We start from the raw sequence: 19,514 nt of genomic DNA, 5'->3' as shown, positions 1-19,514 counted from the left end.
GCCATTTTTATATCTTGTCACTGCACTTCCCAAATAAGCACACATAGAAAACTATCAATAGAATCTTACGAAAACATTTTAGTTGTACTACAAATAAGAGCATACTTATTAAAATTTCAACCGTATTGTGGTATATCCGGAAAACTGCAGGTTCCCTTCTGTCTAGATAGCTTTGAATGTTTTAAAAGAATAGTCTCACTTTGAAACACAAAAAGTTCAAAAATGAAATTGCAAGGTTTTCTTTTGCCTTTCTTCTGTGTCTGGAAGCATGATTTGTACATTGCATATGACAAGTCTTTAGCTTCGTCCATGAGAGAAGTCCAAACTCTGTAGGCACTCACAAATCTTGTCCCTGCACTTTTCCTATATGCATACCTTAGAAAACTATCTACTGGACCATAAGGAAATATTTTTTTTATTCTACAAATTCATTTTTACATAAATGTATATGGTGTTTTAAAAACAAAAAGCTATTTTCTAAAAATCAATTGAAAAATCCAAAGAAAAAACTTCAGGTAGGTGGCTCGTTGGTCTAGGGGTATGATTCTCGCTTAGGATCCGATAGGTCCCGGGTTCAAATCCCGGATGAGCCCAAATTTTCAGATTCTTTGAAATGGTTCTATTATCTTATTGTAGTCAATTTCCTGAGTGAATTTCAACTGAATGTTGTTTTTTCAAAACTCTCAAAATAGATTGTATTTACTAATTTGCACATTTGAATTTTGTTTTTTGTCAAACTGCTATAATTATTTGTAAGTACTTATCTGCACACAGCATGTGACATGTCTTGGGTTTTATCCATCAGAAAAACTCTGCTGGGCATCATAAAACTTTGCACAGCAATTTTCAAGCAAGTATACTTAGAAAATTATTGACTATTAGGAAATATTTTATTTATGCTAATATTTCCTTCTTGTACACATTAGTGACTGCTTTAAAATAATATAATTTTCACATAAAATTGGTTAAGATATCAAATAAAACATGCTTACTTGATGATTCTATGATTTTCGTTTTGGGCGCGACAGGTCCCTGGTTCAATTCCCTGACGAGCCCTCTCTTTCTTTTTACGGTGCATCTCATGGTTTATATATATCTGATTTTCTCAATTGGCTAAGTCAAAAGCATCAACTGAGTTTTGTTTTTGCCATACTCCCAATAGAATTTGTACATACTTATGAATCTTGCCTTCATCATTTTCCTATTGCCTTTCTTCTATTTATGCATGATTTACACATAGTTTTTTACAAGTCTTGGGTTTTATCGATCAGACAAGTCCAAACTCTGTCGCCATTTTTATATCTTGTCACTGCACTTTCCAAATAAGCACACATAGAAAACTATCAATAGAATCTTACGAAAACATTTTAGTTGTACTACAAATAAGAGCATACTTATTAAAATTTCAACCGTATTGTGGTATATCAGGAAAACTGCAGGTTCCCTTCTGTCTCGATAGCTTTGAATGTTTTAAAAGAATAGTCTCACTTTGAAACACAAAAAGTTCAAAAATTAAATTGCAAGGTTTTCTTTTGCCTTTCTTCTGTGTCTGGAAGCATGATTTGTACATTGCATATGACAAGTCTTTAGCTTCGTCCATGAGAGAAGTCCAAACTCTGTAGGCACTCACAAATCTTGTCCCTGCACTTTTCCTATATGCATACCTTAGAAAACTATCTACTGGACCATAAGGAAATATTTTTTTTATTCTACAAATTCATTTTTACATTAATGTATATGGTGTTTTAAAAACAAAAAGCTATTTTCTAAAAATCAATTGAAAAATCAAAAGAAAAAACTTCAGGTAGGTGGCTCGTTGGTCTAGGGGTATGATTCTCGCTTAGGATCTGAGAGGTCCCGGGTTCAAATCCCGGATGAGCCCAAATTTTCAGATTCTTTGAAATGGTTCTATTATCTTATTGTAGTCAATTTCCTGAGTGAATTTCAACTGAATGTTGTTTTTTCAAAACTCTCAAAATAGATTGTATTTACTAATTTGCACATTTGAATTTTGTTTTTTGTCAAACTGCTATAATTATTTGTAAGTACTTATCTGCACACAGCATGTGACATGTCTTGGGTTTTATCCATCAGAAAAACTCTGCTGGGCATCATAAAACTTTGCACAGCAATTTTCAAGCAAGTATACTTAGAAAATTATTGACTATTAGGAAATATTTTATTTATGCTAATATTTCCTCCTTGTACACATTAGTGACTGCTTTAAAATAATATAATTTTCACATAAAATTGGTTAAGATATCAAATAAAACATGCTTACTTGATGATTCTATGATTTTCGTTTTGGGCGCGACAGGTCCCTGGTTCAATTCCCTGACGAGCCCTCTCTTTCTTTTTACGGTGCATCTCATGGTTTATATATATCTGATTTTCTCAATTGGCTAAGTCAAAAGCATCAACTGAGTTTTGTTTTTGCCATACTCCCAATAGAATTTGTACATACTTATGAATCTTGCCTTCATCATTTTCCTATTGCCTTTCTTCTATTTATGCATGATTTACACATAGTTTTTTACAAGTCTTGGGTTTTATCGATCAGACAAGTCCAAACTCTGTCGCCATTTTTATATCTTGTCACTGCACTTCCCAAATAAGCACACATAGAAAACTATCAATAGAATCTTACGAAAACATTTTAGTTGTACTACAAATAAGAGCATACTTATTAAAATTTCAACCGTATTGTGGTATATCCGGAAAACTGCAGGTTCCCTTCTGTCTAGATAGCTTTGAATGTTTTAAAAGAATAGTCTCACTTTGAAACACAAAAAGTTCAAAAATGAAATTGCAAGGTTTTCTTTTGCCTTTCTTCTGTGTCTGGAAGCATGATTTGTACATTGCATATGACAAGTCTTTAGCTTCGTCCATGAGAGAAGTCCAAACTCTGTAGGCACTCACAAATCTTGTCCCTGCACTTTTCCTATATGCATACCTTAGAAAACTATCTACTGGACCATAAGGAAATATTTTTTTTATTCTACAAATTCATTTTTACATAAATGTATATGGTGTTTTAAAAACAAAAAGCTATTTTCTAAAAATCAATTGAAAAATCCAAAGAAAAAACTTCAGGTAGGTGGCTCGTTGGTCTAGGGGTATGATTCTCGCTTAGGATCCGATAGGTCCCGGGTTCAAATCCCGGATGAGCCCAAATTTTCAGATTCTTTGAAATGGTTCTATTATCTTATTGTAGTCAATTTCCTGAGTGAATTTCAACTGAATGTTGTTTTTTCAAAACTCTCAAAATAGATTGTATTTACTAATTTGCACATTTGAATTTTGTTTTTTGTCAAACTGCTATAATTATTTGTAAGTACTTATCTGCACACAGCATGTGACATGTCTTGGGTTTTATCCATCAGAAAAACTCTGCTGGGCATCATAAAACTTTGCACAGCAATTTTCAAGCAAGTATACTTAGAAAATTATTGACTATTAGGAAATATTTTATTTATGCTAATATTTCCTCCTTGTACACATTAGTGACTGCTTTAAAATAATATAATTTTCACATAAAATTGGTTAAGATATCAAATAAAACATGCTTACTTGATGATTCTATGATTTTCGTTTTGGGCGCGACAGGTCCCTGGTTCAATTCCCTGACGAGCCCTCTCTTTCTTTTTACGGTGCATCTCATGGTTTATATATATCTGATTTTCTCAATTGGCTAAGTCAAAAGCATCAACTGAGTTTTGTTTTTGCCATACTCCCAATAGAATTTGTACATACTTATGAATCTTGCCTTCATCATTTTCCTATTGCCTTTCTTCTATTTATGCATGATTTACACATAGTTTTTTACAAGTCTTGGGTTTTATCGATCAGACAAGTCCAAACTCTGTCGCCATTTTTATATCTTGTCACTGCACTTTCCAAATAAGCACACATAGAAAACTATCAATAGAATCTTACGAAAACATTTTAGTTGTACTACAAATAAGAGCATACTTATTAAAATTTCAACCGTATTGTGGTATATCAGGAAAACTGCAGGTTCCCTTCTGTCTAGATAGCTTTGAATGTTTTAAAAGAATAGTCTCACTTTGAAACACAAAAAGTTCAAAAATTAAATTGCAAGGTTTTCTTTTGCCTTTCTTCTGTGTCTGGAAGCATGATTTGTACATTGCATATGACAAGTCTTTAGCTTCGTCCATGAGAGAAGTCCAAACTCTGTAGGCACTCACAAATCTTGTCCCTGCACTTTTCCTATATGCATACCTTAGAAAACTATCTACTGGACCATAAGGAAATATTTTTTTTATTCTACAAATTCATTTTTACATAAATGTATATGGTGTTTTAAAAACAAAAAGCTATTTTCTAAAAATCAATTGAAAAATCAAAAGAAAAAACTTCAGGTAGGTGGCTCGTTGGTCTAGGGGTATGATTCTCGCTTAGGATCTGAGAGGTCCCGGGTTCAAATCCCGGATGAGCCCAAATTTTCAGATTCTTTGAAATGGTTCTATTATCTTATTGTAGTCAATTTCCTGAGTGAATTTCAACTGAATGTTGTTTTTTCAAAACTCTCAAAATAGATTGTATTTACTAATTTGCACATTTGAATTTTGTTTTTTGTCAAACTGCTATAATTATTTGTAAGTACTTATCTGCACACAGCATGTGACATGTCTTGGGTTTTATCCATCAGAAAAACTCTGCTGGGCATCATAAAACTTTGCACAGCAATTTTCAAGCAAGTATACTTAGAAAATTATTGACTATTAGGAAATATTTTATTTATGCTAATATTTCCTCCTTGTACACATTAGTGACTGCTTTAAAATAATATAATTTTCACATAAAATTGGTTAAGATATCAAATAAAACATGCTTACTTGATGATTCTATGATTTTCGTTTTGGGCGCGACAGGTCCCTGGTTCAATTCCCTGACGAGCCCTCTCTTTCTTTTTACGGTGCATCTCATGGTTTATATATATCTGATTTTCTCAATTGGCTAAGTCAAAAGCATCAACTGAGTTTTGTTTTTGCCATACTCCCAATAGAATTTGTACATACTTATGAATCTTGCCTTCATCATTTTCCTATTGCCTTTCTTCTATTTATGCATGATTTACACATAGTTTTTTACAAGTCTTGGGTTTTATCGATCAGACAAGTCCAAACTCTGTCGCCATTTTTATATCTTGTCACTGCACTTTCCAAATAAGCACACATAGAAAACTATCAATAAAATCTTACGAAAACATATTAGTTGTACTACAAATAAGAGCATACTTATTAAAATTTCAACCGTATTGTGGTATATCAGGAATACTGCAGGTTCCCTTCTGTCTAGATAGCTTTGAATGTTTTAAAAGAATAGTCACACTTTGAAACACAAAAAGTTCAAAAATGAAATTGCAAGGTTTTCTTTTGCCTTTCTTCTGTGTCTGGAAGCATGATTTGTACATTGCATATGTCAAGTCTTTAGCTTCGTCCATGAGAGAATTCCAAACTCTGTAGGCACTCACAAATCTTGTCCCTGCACTTTTCCTATATGCATACCTTAGAAAACTATCTACTGGACCATAAGGAAATATTTTTTTTATTCTACAAATTCATTTTTACATAAATGTATATGGTGTTTTAAAAACAAAAAGCTATTTTCTAAAAATCAATTGAAAAATCCAAAGAAAAAACTTCAGGTAGGTGGCTCATTGGTCTAGGGGTATGATTCTCGCTTAGGGTGCGAGAGGTCCCGGGTTCAAATCCCGGATGAGCCCCAATTTTCAGATTCTTTGTAATGGTTCTATTATCTTATTGTAGTCAATTTCCTGAGTGAATTTCAACTGAATGTTGTTTTTTCAAAACTCTCAAAATAGATTGTATTTACTAATTTGCACATTTGAATTTTGTTTTTTGTCAAACTGCTATAATTATTTGTAAGTACTTATCTGCACACAGCATGTGACATGTCTTGGGTTTTATCCATCAGAAAAACTCTGCTGGGCATCATAAAACTTTGCACAGCAATTTTCAAGCAAGTATACTTAGAAAATTATTGACTATTAGGAAATATTTTATTTATGCTAATATTTCCTCCTTGTACACATTAGTGACTGCTTTAAAATAATATAATTTTCACATAAAATTGGTTAAGATATCAAATAAAACATGCTTACTTGATGATTCTATGATTTTCGTTTTGGGCGCGACAGGTCCCTGGTTCAATTCCCTGACGAGCCCTCTCTTTCTTTTTACGGTGCATCTCATGGTTTATATATATCTGATTTTCTCAATTGGCTAAGTCAAAAGCATCAACTGAGTTTTGTTTTTGCCATACTCCCAATAGAATTTGTACATACTTATGAATCTTGCCTTCATCATTTTCCTATTGCCTTTCTTCTATTTATGCATGATTTACACATAGTTTTTTACAAGTCTTGGGTTTTATCGATCAGACAAGTCCAAACTCTGTCGCCATTTTTATATCTTGTCACTGCACTTCCCAAATAAGCACACATAGAAAACTATCAATAGAATCTTACGAAAACATTTTAGTTGTACTACAAATAAGAGCATACTTATTAAAATTTCAACCGTATTGTGGTATATCCGGAAAACTGCAGGTTCCCTTCTGTCTAGATAGCTTTGAATGTTTTAAAAGAATAGTCTCACTTTGAAACACAAAAAGTTCAAAAATGAAATTGCAAGGTTTTCTTTTGCCTTTCTTCTGTGTCTGGAAGCATGATTTGTACATTGCATATGACAAGTCTTTAGCTTCGTCCATGAGAGAAGTCCAAACTCTGTAGGCACTCACAAATCTTGTCCCTGCACTTTTCCTATATGCATACCTTAGAAAACTATCTACTGGACCATAAGGAAATATTTTTTTTATTCTACAAATTCATTTTTACATAAATGTATATGGTGTTTTAAAAACAAAAAGCTATTTTCTAAAAATCAATTGAAAAATCCAAAGAAAAAACTTCAGGTAGGTGGCTCGTTGGTCTAGGGGTATGATTCTCGCTTAGGATCCGATAGGTCCCGGGTTCAAATCCCGGATGAGCCCAAATTTTCAGATTCTTTGAAATGGTTCTATTATCTTATTGTAGTCAATTTCCTGAGTGAATTTCAACTGAATGTTGTTTTTTCAAAACTCTCAAAATAGATTGTATTTACTAATTTGCACATTTGAATTTTGTTTTTTGTCAAACTGCTATAATTATTTGTAAGTACTTATCTGCACACAGCATGTGACATGTCTTGGGTTTTATCCATCAGAAAAACTCTGCTGGGCATCATAAAACTTTGCACAGCAATTTTCAAGCAAGTATACTTAGAAAATTATTGACTATTAGGAAATATTTTATTTATGCTAATATTTCCTCCTTGTACACATTAGTGACTGCTTTAAAATAATATAATTTTCACATAAAATTGGTTAAGATATCAAATAAAACATGCTTACTTGATGATTCTATGATTTTCGTTTTGGGCGCGACAGGTCCCTGGTTCAATTCCCTGACGAGCCCTCTCTTTCTTTTTACGGTGCATCTCATGGTTTATATATATCTGATTTTCTCAATTGGCTAAGTCAAAAGCATCAACTGAGTTTTGTTTTTGCCATACTCCCAATAGAATTTGTACATACTTATGAATCTTGCCTTCATCATTTTCCTATTGCCTTTCTTCTATTTATGCATGATTTACACATAGTTTTTTACAAGTCTTGGGTTTTATCGATCAGACAAGTCCAAACTCTGTCGCCATTTTTATATCTTGTCACTGCACTTTCCAAATAAGCACACATAGAAAACTATCAATAGAATCTTACGAAAACATTTTAGTTGTACTACAAATAAGAGCATACTTATTAAAATTTCAACCGTATTGTGGTATATCAGGAAAACTGCAGGTTCCCTTCTGTCTAGATAGCTTTGAATGTTTTAAAAGAATAGTCTCACTTTGAAACACAAAAAGTTCAAAAATTAAATTGCAAGGTTTTCTTTTGCCTTTCTTCTGTGTCTGGAAGCATGATTTGTACATTGCATATGACAAGTCTTTAGCTTCGTCCATGAGAGAAGTCCAAACTCTGTAGGCACTCACAAATCTTGTCCCTGCACTTTTCCTATATGCATACCTTAGAAAACTATCTACTGGACCATAAGGAAATATTTTTTTTATTCTACAAATTCATTTTTACATAAATGTATATGGTGTTTTAAAAACAAAAAGCTATTTTCTAAAAATCAATTGAAAAATCAAAAGAAAAAACTTCAGGTAGGTGGCTCGTTGGTCTAGGGGTATGATTCTCGCTTAGGATCTGAGAGGTCCCGGGTTCAAATCCCGGATGAGCCCAAATTTTCAGATTCTTTGAAATGGTTCTATTATCTTATTGTAGTCAATTTCCTGAGTGAATTTCAACTGAATGTTGTTTTTTCAAAACTCTCAAAATAGATTGTATTTACTAATTTGCACATTTGAATTTTGTTTTTTGTCAAACTGCTATAATTATTTGTAAGTACTTATCTGCACACAGCATGTGACATGTCTTGGGTTTTATCCATCAGAAAAACTCTGCTGGGCATCATAAAACTTTGCACAGCAATTTTCAAGCAAGTATACTTAGAAAATTATTGACTATTAGGAAATATTTTATTTATGCTAATATTTCCTCCTTGTACACATTAGTGACTGCTTTAAAATAATATAATTTTCACATAAAATTGGTTAAGATATCAAATAAAACATGCTTACTTGATGATTCTATGATTTTCGTTTTGGGCGCGACAGGTCCCTGGTTCAATTCCCTGACGAGCCCTCTCTTTCTTTTTACGGTGCATCTCATGGTTTATATATATCTGATTTTCTCAATTGGCTAAGTCAAAAGCATCAACTGAGTTTTGTTTTTGCCATACTCCCAATAGAATTTGTACATACTTATGAATCTTGCCTTCATCATTTTCCTATTGCCTTTCTTCTATTTATGCATGATTTACACATAGTTTTTTACAAGTCTTGGGTTTTATCGATCAGACAAGTCCAAACTCTGTCGCCATTTTTATATCTTGTCACTGCACTTTCCAAATAAGCACACATAGAAAACTATCAATAGAATCTTACGAAAACATTTTAGTTGTACTACAAATAAGAGCATACTTATTAAAATTTCAACCGTATTGTGGTATATCAGGAAAACTGCAGGTTCCCTTCTGTCTAGATAGCTTTGAATGTTTTAAAAGAATAGTCTCACTTTGAAACACAAAAAGTTCAAAAATTAAATTGCAAGGTTTTCTTTTGCCTTTCTTCTGTGTCTGGAAGCATGATTTGTACATTGCATATGACAAGTCTTTAGCTTCGTCCATGAGAGAAGTCCAAACTCTGTAGGCACTCACAAATCTTGTCCCTGCACTTTTCCTATATGCATACCTTAGAAAACTATCTACTGGACCATAAGGAAATATTTTTTTTATTCTACAAATTCATTTTTACATAAATGTATATGGTGTTTTAAAAACAAAAAGCTATTTTCTAAAAATCAATTGAAAAATCAAAAGAAAAAACTTCAGGTAGGTGGCTCGTTGGTCTAGGGGTATGATTCTCGCTTAGGATCTGAGAGGTCCCGGGTTCAAATCCCGGATGAGCCCAAATTTTCAGATTCTTTGAAATGGTTCTATTATCTTATTGTAGTCAATTTCCTGAGTGAATTTCAACTGAATGTTGTTTTTTCAAAACTCTCAAAATAGATTGTATTTACTAATTTGCACATTTGAATTTTGTTTTTTGTCAAACTGCTATAATTATTTGTAAGTACTTATCTGCACACAGCATGTGACATGTCTTGGGTTTTATCCATCAGAAAAACTCTGCTGGGCATCATAAAACTTTGCACAGCAATTTTCAAGCAAGTATACTTAGAAAATTATTGACTATTAGGAAATATTTTATTTATGCTAATATTTCCTCCTTGTACACATTAGTGACTGCTTTAAAATAATATAATTTTCACATAAAATTGGTTAAGATATCAAATAAAACATGCTTACTTGATGATTCTATGATTTTCGTTTTGGGCGCGACAGGTCCCTGGTTCAATTCCCTGACGAGCCCTCTCTTTCTTTTTACGGTGCATCTCATGGTTTATATATATCTGATTTTCTCAATTGGCTAAGTCAAAAGCATCAACTGAGTTTTGTTTTTGCCATACTCCCAATAGAATTTGTACATACTTATGAATCTTGCCTTCATCATTTTCCTATTGCCTTTCTTCTATTTATGCATGATTTACACATAGTTTTTTACAAGTCTTGGGTTTTATCGATCAGACAAGTCCAAACTCTGTCGCCATTTTTATATCTTGTCACTGCACTTTCCAAATAAGCACACATAGAAAACTATCAATAAAATCTTACGAAAACATATTAGTTGTACTACAAATAAGAGCATACTTATTAAAATTTCAACCGTATTGTGGTATATCAGGAATACTGCAGGTTCCCTTCTGTCTAGATAGCTTTGAATGTTTTAAAAGAATAGTCACACTTTGAAACACAAAAAGTTCAAAAATGAAATTGCAAGGTTTTCTTTTGCCTTTCTTCTGTGTCTGGAAGCATGATTTGTACATTGCATATGTCAAGTCTTTAGCTTCGTCCATGAGAGAATTCCAAACTCTGTAGGCACTCACAAATCTTGTCCCTGCACTTTTCCTATATGCATACCTTAGAAAACTATCTACTGGACCATAAGGAAATATTTTTTTTATTCTACAAATTCATTTTTACATAAATGTATATGGTGTTTTAAAAACAAAAAGCTATTTTCTAAAAATCAATTGAAAAATCCAAAGAAAAAACTTCAGGTAGGTGGCTCATTGGTCTAGGGGTATGATTCTCGCTTAGGGTGCGAGAGGTCCCGGGTTCAAATCCCGGATGAGCCCCAATTTTCAGATTCTTTGTAATGGTTCTATTATCTTATTGTAGTCAATTTCCTGAGTGAATTTCAACTGAATGTTGTTTTTTCAAAACTCTCAAAATAGATTGTATTTACTAATTTGCACATTTGAATTTTGTTTTTTGTCAAACTGCTATAATTATTTGTAAGTACTTATCTGCACACAGCATGTGACATGTCTTGGGTTTTATCCATCAGAAAAACTCTGCTGGGCATCATAAAACTTTGCACAGCAATTTTCAAGCAAGTATACTTAGAAAATTATTGACTATTAGGAAATATTTTATTTATGCTAATATTTCCTCCTTGTACACATTAGTGACTGCTTTAAAATAATATAATTTTCACATAAAATTGGTTAAGATATCAAATAAAACATGCTTACTTGATGATTCTATGATTTTCGTTTTGGGCGCGACAGGTCCCTGGTTCAATTCCCTGACGAGCCCTCTCTTTCTTTTTACGGTGCATCTCATGGTTTATATATATCTGATTTTCTCAATTGGCTAAGTCAAAAGCATCAACTGAGTTTTGTTTTTGCCATACTCCCAATAGAATTTGTACATACTTATGAATCTTGCCTTCATCATTTTCCTATTGCCTTTCTTCTATTTATGCATGATTTACACATAGTTTTTTACAAGTCTTGGGTTTTATCGATCAGACAAGTCCAAACTCTGTCGCCATTTTTATATCTTGTCACTGCACTTCCCAAATAAGCACACATAGAAAACTATCAATAGAATCTTACGAAAACATTTTAGTTGTACTACAAATAAGAGCATACTTATTAAAATTTCAACCGTATTGTGGTATATCCGGAAAACTGCAGGTTCCCTTCTGTCTAGATAGCTTTGAATGTTTTAAAAGAATAGTCTCACTTTGAAACACAAAAAGTTCAAAAATGAAATTGCAAGGTTTTCTTTTGCCTTTCTTCTGTGTCTGGAAGCATGATTTGTACATTGCATATGACAAGTCTTTAGCTTCGTCCATGAGAGAAGTCCAAACTCTGTAGGCACTCACAAATCTTGTCCCTGCACTTTTCCTATATGCATACCTTAGAAAACTATCTACTGGACCATAAGGAAATATTTTTTTTATTCTACAAATTCATTTTTACATAAATGTATATGGTGTTTTAAAAACAAAAAGCTATTTTCTAAAAATCAATTGAAAAATCCAAAGAAAAAACTTCAGGTAGGTGGCTCGTTGGTCTAGGGGTATGATTCTCGCTTAGGATCCGAGAGGTCCCGGGTTCAAATCCCGGATGAGCCCAAATTTTCAGATTCTTTGAAATGGTTCTATTATCTTATTGTAGTCAATTTCCTGAGTGAATTTCAACTGAATGTTGTTTTTTCAAAACTCTCAAAATAGATTGTATTTACTAATTTGCACATTTGAATTTTGTTTTTTGTCAAACTGCTATAATTATTTGTAAGTACTTATCTGCACACAGCATGTGACATGTCTTGGGTTTTATCCATCAGAAAAACTCTGCTGGGCATCATAAAACTTTGCACAGCAATTTTCAAGCAAGTATACTTAGAAAATTATTGACTATTAGGAAATATTTTATTTATGCTAATATTTCCTCCTTGTACACATTAGTGACTGCTTTAAAATAATATAATTTTCACATAAAATTGGTTAAGATATCAAATAAAACATGCTTACTTGATGATTCTATGATTTTCGTTTTGGGCGCGACAGGTCCCTGGTTCAATTCCCTGACGAGCCCTCTCTTTCTTTTTACGGTGCATCTCATGGTTTATATATATCTGATTTTCTCAATTGGCTAAGTCAAAAGCATCAACTGAGTTTTGTTTTTGCCATACTCCCAATAGAATTTGTACATACTTATGAATCTTGCCTTCATCATTTTCCTATTGCCTTTCTTCTATTTATGCATGATTTACACATAGTTTTTTACAAGTCTTGGGTTTTATCGATCAGACAAGTCCAAACTCTGTCGCCATTTTTATATCTTGTCACTGCACTTCCCAAATAAGCACACATAGAAAACTATCAATAGAATCTTACGAAAACATTTTAGTTGTACTACAAATAAGAGCATACTTATTAAAATTTCAACCGTATTGTGGTATATCCGGAAAACTGCAGGTTCCCTTCTGTCTAGATAGCTTTGAATGTTTTAAAAGAATAGTCTCACTTTGAAACACAAAAAGTTCAAAAATGAAATTGCAAGGTTTTCTTTTGCCTTTCTTCTGTGTCTGGAAGCATGATTTGTACATTGCATATGACAAGTCTTTAGCTTCGTCCATGAGAGAAGTCCAAACTCTGTAGGCACTCACAAATCTTGTCCCTGCACTTTTCCTATATGCATACCTTAGAAAACTATCTACTGGACCATAAGGAAATATTTTTTTTATTCTACAAATTCATTTTTACATAAATGTATATGGTGTTTTAAAAACAAAAAGCTATTTTCTAAAAATCAATTGAAAAATCCAAAGAAAAAACTTCAGGTAGGTGGCTCGTTGGTCTAGGGGTATGATTCTCGCTTAGGATCCGAGAGGTCCCGGGTTCAAATCTCGGATGAGCCCAAATTTTCAGATTCTTTGAAATGGTTCTATTATCTTATTGTAGTCAATTTCCTGAGTGAATTTCAACTGAATGTTGTTTTTTCAAAACTCTCAAAATAGATTGTATTTACTAATTTGCACATTTGAATTTTGTTTTTTGTCAAACTGCTATAATTATTTGTAAGTACTTATCTGCACACAGCATGTGACATGTCTTGGGTTTTATCCATCAGAAAAACTCTGCTGGGCATCATAAAACTTTGCACAGCAATTTTCAAGCAAGTATACTTAGAAAATTATTGACTATTAGGAAATATTTTATTTATGCTAATATTTCCTTCTTGTACACATTAGTGACTGCTTTAAAATAATATAATTTTCACATAAAATTGGTTAAGATATCAAATAAAACATGCTTACTTGATGATTCTATGATTTTCGTTTTGGGCGCGACAGGTCCCTGGTTCAATTCCCTGACGAGCCCTCTCTTTCTTTTTACGGTGCATCTCATGGTTTATATATATCTGATTTTCTCAATTGGCTAAGTCAAAAGCATCAACTGAGTTTTGTTTTTGCCATACTCCCAATAGAATTTGTACATACTTATGAATCTTGCCTTCATCATTTTCCTATTGCCTTTCTTCTATTTATGCATGATTTACACATAGTTTTTTACAAGTCTTGGGTTTTATCGATCAGACAAGTCCAAACTCTGTCGCCATTTTTATATCTTGTCACTGCACTTTCCAAATAAGCACACATAGAAAACTATCAATAGAATCTTACGAAAACATTTTAGTTGTACTACAAATAAGAGCATACTTATTAAAATTTCAACCGTATTGTGGTATATCAGGAAAACTGCAGGTTCCCTTCTGTCTAGATAGCTTTGAATGTTTTAAAAGAATAGTCTCACTTTGAAACACAAAAAGTTCAAAAATTAAATTGCAAGGTTTTCTTTTGCCTTTCTTCTGTGTCTGGAAGCATGATTTGTACATTGCATATGACAAGTCTTTAGCTTCGTCCATGAGAGAAGTCCAAACTCTGTAGGCACTCACAAATCTTGTCCCTGCACTTTTCCTATATGCATACCTTAGAAAACTATCTACTGGACCATAAGGAAATATTTTTTTTATTCTACAAATTCATTTTTACATAAATGTATATGGTGTTTTAAAAACAAAAAGCTATTTTCTAAAAATCAATTGAAAAATCAAAAGAAAAAACTTCAGGTAGGTGGCTCGTTGGTCTAGGGGTATGATTCTCGCTTAGGATCCGAGAGGTCCCGGGTTCAAGTCCCGGATGAGCCCAAATTTTCAGATTCTTTGAAATGGTTCTATTATCTTATTGTAGTCAATTTCCTGAGTGAATTTCAACTGAATGTTGTTTTTTCAAAACTCTCAAAATAGATTGTATTTACTAATTTGCACATTTGAATTTTGTTTTTTGTCAAACTGCTATAATTATTTGTAAGTACTTATCTGCACACAGCATGTGACATGTCTTGGGTTTTATCCATCAGAAAAACTCTGCTGGGCATCATAAAACTTTGCACAGCAATTTTCAAGCAAGTATACTTAGAAAATTATTGACTATTAGGAAATATTTTATTTATGCTAATATTTCCTCCTTGTACACATTAGTGACTGCTTTAAAATAATATAATTTTCACATAAAATTGGTTAAGATATCAAATAAAACATGCTTACTTGATGATTCTATGATTTTCGTTTTGGGCGCGACAGGTCCCTGGTTCAATTCCCTGACGAGCCCTCTCTTTCTTTTTACGGTGCATCTCATGGTTTATATATATCTGATTTTCTCAATTGGCTAAGTCAAAAGCATCAACTGAGTTTTGTTTTTGCCATACTCCCAATAGAATTTGTACATACTTATGAATCTTGCCTTCATCATTTTCCTATTGCCTTTCTTCTATTTATGCATGATTTACACATAGTTTTTTACAAGTCTTGGGTTTTATCGATCAGACAAGTCCAAACTCTGTCGCCATTTTTATATCTTGTCACTGCACTTCCCAAATAAGCACACATAGAAAACTATCAATAGAATCTTACGAAAACATTTTAGTTGTACTACAAATAAGAGCATACTTATTAAAATTTCAACCGTATTGTGGTATATCCGGAAAACTGCAGGTTCCCTTCTGTCTAGATAGCTTTGAATGTTTTAAAAGAATAGTCTCACTTTGAAACACAAAAAGTTCAAAAATGAAATTGCAAGGTTTTCTTTTGCCTTTCTTCTGTGTCTGGAAGCATGATTTGTACATTGCATATGACAAGTCTTTAGCTTCGTCCATGAGAGAAGTCCAAACTCTGTAGGCACTCACAAATCTTGTCCCTGCACTTTTCCTATATGCATACCTTAGAAAACTATCTACTGGACCATAAGGAAATATTTTTTTTATTCTACAAATTCATTTTTACATAAATGTATATGGTGTTTTAAAAACAAAAAGCTATTTTCTAAAAATCAATTGAAAAATCCAAAGAAAAAACTTCAGGTAGGTGGCTCGTTGGTCTAGGGGTATGATTCTCGCTTAGGATCTGATAGGTCCCGGGTTCAAATCCCGGATGAGCCCAAATTTTCAGATTCTTTGAAATGGTTCTATTATCTTATTGTAGTCAATTTCCTGAGTGAATTTCAACTGAATGTTGTTTTTTCAAAACTCTCAAAATAGATTGTATTTACTAATTTGCACATTTGAATTTTGTTTTTTGTCAAACTGCTATAATTATTTGTAAGTACTTATCTGCACACAGCATGTGACATGTCTTGGGTTTTATCCATCAGAAAAACTCTGGGCATCATAAAACTTTGCACAGCAATTTTCAAGCAAGTATACTTAGAAAATTATTGACTATTAGGAAATATTTTATTTATGCTAATATTTCCTCCTTGTACACATTAGTGACTGCTTTAAAATAATATAATTTTCACATAAAATTGGTTAAGATATCAAATAAAACATGCTTACTTGATGATTCTATGATTTTCGTTTTGGGCGCGACAGGTCCCTGGTTCAATTCCCTGACGAGCCCTCTCTTTCTTTTTACGGTGCATCTCATGGTTTATATATATCTGATTTTCTCAATTGGCTAAGTCAAAAGCATCAACTGAGTTTTGTTTTTGCCATACTCCCAATAGAATTTGTACATACTTATGAATCTTGCCTTCATCATTTTCCTATTGCCTTTCTTCTATTTATGCATGATTTACACATAGTTTTTTACAAGTCTTGGGTTTTATCGATCAGACAAGTCCAAACTCTGTCGCCATTTTTATATCTTGTCACTGCACTTTCCAAATAAGCACACATAGAAAACTATCAATAGAATCTTACGAAAACATTTTAGTTGTACTACAAATAAGAGCATACTTATTAAAATTTCAACCGTATTGTGGTATATCAGGAAAACTGCAGGTTCCCTTCTGTCTAGATAGCTTTGAATGTTTTAAAAGAATAGTCTCACTTTGAAACACAAAAAGTTCAAAAATTAAATTGCAAGGTTTTCTTTTGCCTTTCTTCTGTGTCTGGAAGCATGATTTGTACATTGCATATGACAAGTCTTTAGCTTCGTCCATGAGAGAAGTCCAAACTCTGTAGGCACTCACAAATCTTGTCCCTGCACTTTTCCTATATGCATACCTTAGAAAACTATCTACTGGACCATAAGGAAATATTTTTTTTATTCTACAAATTCATTTTTACATAAATGTATATGGTGTTTTAAAAACAAAAAGCTATTTTCTAAAAATCAATTGAAAAATCAAAAGAAAAAACTTCAGGTAGGTGGCTCGTTGGTCTAGGGGTATGATTCTCGCTTAGGATCTGAGAGGTCCCGGGTTCAAATCCCGGATGAGCCCAAATTTTCAGATTCTTTGAAATGGTTCTATTATCTTATTGTAGTCAATTTCCTGAGTGAATTTCAACTGAATGTTGTTTTTTCAAAACTCTCAAAATAGATTGTATTTACTAATTTGCACATTTGAATTTTGTTTTTTGTCAAACTGCTATAATTATTTGTAAGTACTTATCTGCACACAGCATGTGACATGTCTTGGGTTTTATCCATCAGAAAAACTCTGCTGGGCATCATAAAACTTTGCACAGCAATTTTCAAGCAAGTATACTTAGAAAATTATTGACTATTAGGAAATATTTTATTTATGCTAATATTTCCTCCTTGTACACATTAGTGACTGCTTTAAAATAATATAATTTTCACATAAAATTGGTTAAGATATCAAATAAAACATGCTTACTTGATGATTCTATGATTTTCGTTTTGGGCGCGACAGGTCCCTGGTTCAATTCCCTGACGAGCCCTCTCTTTCTTTTTACGGTGCATCTCATGGTATATAAATATCTGATTTTCTCAATTGGCTAAGTCAAAAGCATCAACTGAGTTTTGTTTTTGCCATACTCCCAATAGAATTTGTACATACTTATGAATCTTGCCTTCATCATTTTCCTATTGCCTTTCTTCTATTTATGCATGATTTACACATAGTTTTTTACAAGTCTTGGGTTTTATCGATCAGACAAGTCCAAACTCTGTCGCCATTTTTATATCTTGTCACTGCACTTTCCAAATAAGCACACATAGAAAACTATCAATAGAATCTTACGAAAACATTTTAGTTGTACTACAAATAAGAGCATACTTATTAAAATTTCAACCGTATTGTGGTATATCAGGAAAACTGCAGGTTCCCTTCTGTCTAGATAGCTTTGAATGTTTTAAAAGAATAGTCTCACTTTGAAACACAAAAAGTTCAAAAATAAATTGCAAGGTTTTCTTTTGCCTTTCTTCTGTGTCTGGAAGCATGATTTGTACATTGCATATGACAAGTCTTTAGCTTCGTCCATGAGAGAAGTTCAAACTCTGTAGGCACTCACAAATCTTGTCCCTGCACTTTTCCTATATGCATACCTTAGAAAACTATCTACTGGACCATAAGGAAATATTTTTTTTATTCTACAAATTCATTTTTACATAAATGTATATGGTGTTTTAAAAACAAAAAGCTATTTTCTAAAAATCAATTGAAAAATCAAAAGAAAAAACTTCAGGTAGGTGGCTCGTTGGTCTAGGGGTATGATTCTCACTTAGGATCCGAGAGGTCCCGGGTTCAAATCCCGGATGAGCCCAAATTTTCAGATTCTTTGAAATGGTTCTATTATCTTATTGTAGTCAATTTCCTGAGTGAATTTCAACTGAATGTTGTTTTTTCAAAACTCTCAAAATAGATTGTATTTACTAATTTGCACATTTGAATTTTGTTTTTTGTCAAACTGCTATAATTATTTGTAAGTACTTATCTGCACACAGCATGTGACATGTCTTGGGTTTTATCCATCAGAAAAACTCTGCTGGGCATCATAAAACTTTGCACAGCAATTTTCAAGCAAGTATACTTAGAAAATTATTGACTATTAGGAAATATTTTATTTATGCTAATATTTCCTTCTTGTACACATTAGTGACTGCTTTAAAATAATATAATTTTCACATAAAATTGGTTAAGATATCAAATAAAACATGCTTACTTGATGATTCTATGATTTTCGTTTTGGGCGCGACAGGTCCCTGGTTCAATTCCCTGACGAGCCCTCTCTTTCTTTTTACGGTGCATCTCATGGTTTATATATATCTGATTTTCTCAATTGGCTAAGTCAAAAGCATCAACTGAGTTTTGTTTTTGCCATACTCCCAATAGAATTTGTACATACTTATGAATCTTGCCTTCATCATTTTCCTATTGCCTTTCTTCTATTTATGCATGATTTACACATAGTTTTTTACAAGTCTTGGGTTTTATCGATCAGACAAGTCCAAACTCTGTCGCCATTTTTATATCTTGTCACTGCACTTTCCAAATAAGCACACATAGAAAACTATCAATAGAATCTTACGAAAACATTTTAGTTGTACTACAAATAAGAGCATACTTATTAAAATTTCAACCGTATTGTGGTATATCAGGAAAACTGCAGGTTCCCTTCTGTCTAGATAGCTTTGAATGTTTT

The 19,514-nt window shown here is 32.7% G+C and overlaps 9 non-coding genes across 9 annotated transcripts; all 9 read left to right on the top strand.

Moving 5' to 3' along the window:
* The first annotated feature begins 1,810 nt into the window (after nucleotides 1-1,810).
* TRNAP-AGG (transfer RNA proline (anticodon AGG)) lies at nucleotides 1,811-1,882 on the top strand. Its single transcript has one exon. It is a non-coding gene; the product is annotated as a tRNA-Pro (tRNA).
* A 2,506-nt stretch (nucleotides 1,883-4,388) lies between these two features.
* TRNAP-AGG (transfer RNA proline (anticodon AGG)) lies at nucleotides 4,389-4,460 on the top strand. Its single transcript has one exon. It is a non-coding gene; the product is annotated as a tRNA-Pro (tRNA).
* Nucleotides 4,461-5,677: 1,217 nt separating this feature from the next.
* Nucleotides 5,678-5,749, top strand: TRNAP-AGG (transfer RNA proline (anticodon AGG)). The gene has a single exon. It is a non-coding gene; the product is annotated as a tRNA-Pro (tRNA).
* A 2,506-nt stretch (nucleotides 5,750-8,255) lies between these two features.
* On the top strand, nucleotides 8,256-8,327 carry TRNAP-AGG (transfer RNA proline (anticodon AGG)). Its single transcript has one exon. It is a non-coding gene; the product is annotated as a tRNA-Pro (tRNA).
* A 1,217-nt stretch (nucleotides 8,328-9,544) lies between these two features.
* TRNAP-AGG (transfer RNA proline (anticodon AGG)) lies at nucleotides 9,545-9,616 on the top strand. Its single transcript has one exon. It is a non-coding gene; the product is annotated as a tRNA-Pro (tRNA).
* A 1,217-nt stretch (nucleotides 9,617-10,833) lies between these two features.
* On the top strand, nucleotides 10,834-10,905 carry TRNAP-AGG (transfer RNA proline (anticodon AGG)). Its single transcript has one exon. It is a non-coding gene; the product is annotated as a tRNA-Pro (tRNA).
* Nucleotides 10,906-12,122: 1,217 nt separating this feature from the next.
* TRNAP-AGG (transfer RNA proline (anticodon AGG)) lies at nucleotides 12,123-12,194 on the top strand. Its single transcript has one exon. It is a non-coding gene; the product is annotated as a tRNA-Pro (tRNA).
* Nucleotides 12,195-14,700: 2,506 nt separating this feature from the next.
* On the top strand, nucleotides 14,701-14,772 carry TRNAP-AGG (transfer RNA proline (anticodon AGG)). Its single transcript has one exon. It is a non-coding gene; the product is annotated as a tRNA-Pro (tRNA).
* A 2,503-nt stretch (nucleotides 14,773-17,275) lies between these two features.
* TRNAP-AGG (transfer RNA proline (anticodon AGG)) lies at nucleotides 17,276-17,347 on the top strand. Its single transcript has one exon. It is a non-coding gene; the product is annotated as a tRNA-Pro (tRNA).
* Nucleotides 17,348-19,514: the final 2,167 nt, after the last annotated feature.

This window comes from Taudactylus pleione, unplaced genomic scaffold, assembly GCF_031769625.1.
Source record: "Taudactylus pleione unplaced genomic scaffold, aTauple2 ptg000317l, whole genome shotgun sequence".
Taxonomy (NCBI): Eukaryota; Metazoa; Chordata; class Amphibia; order Anura; family Myobatrachidae; genus Taudactylus; species Taudactylus pleione.
The sequence above is the reverse complement of the archived record's forward strand: the minus strand, read 5'-3'. Positions and strand labels throughout refer to the sequence as shown.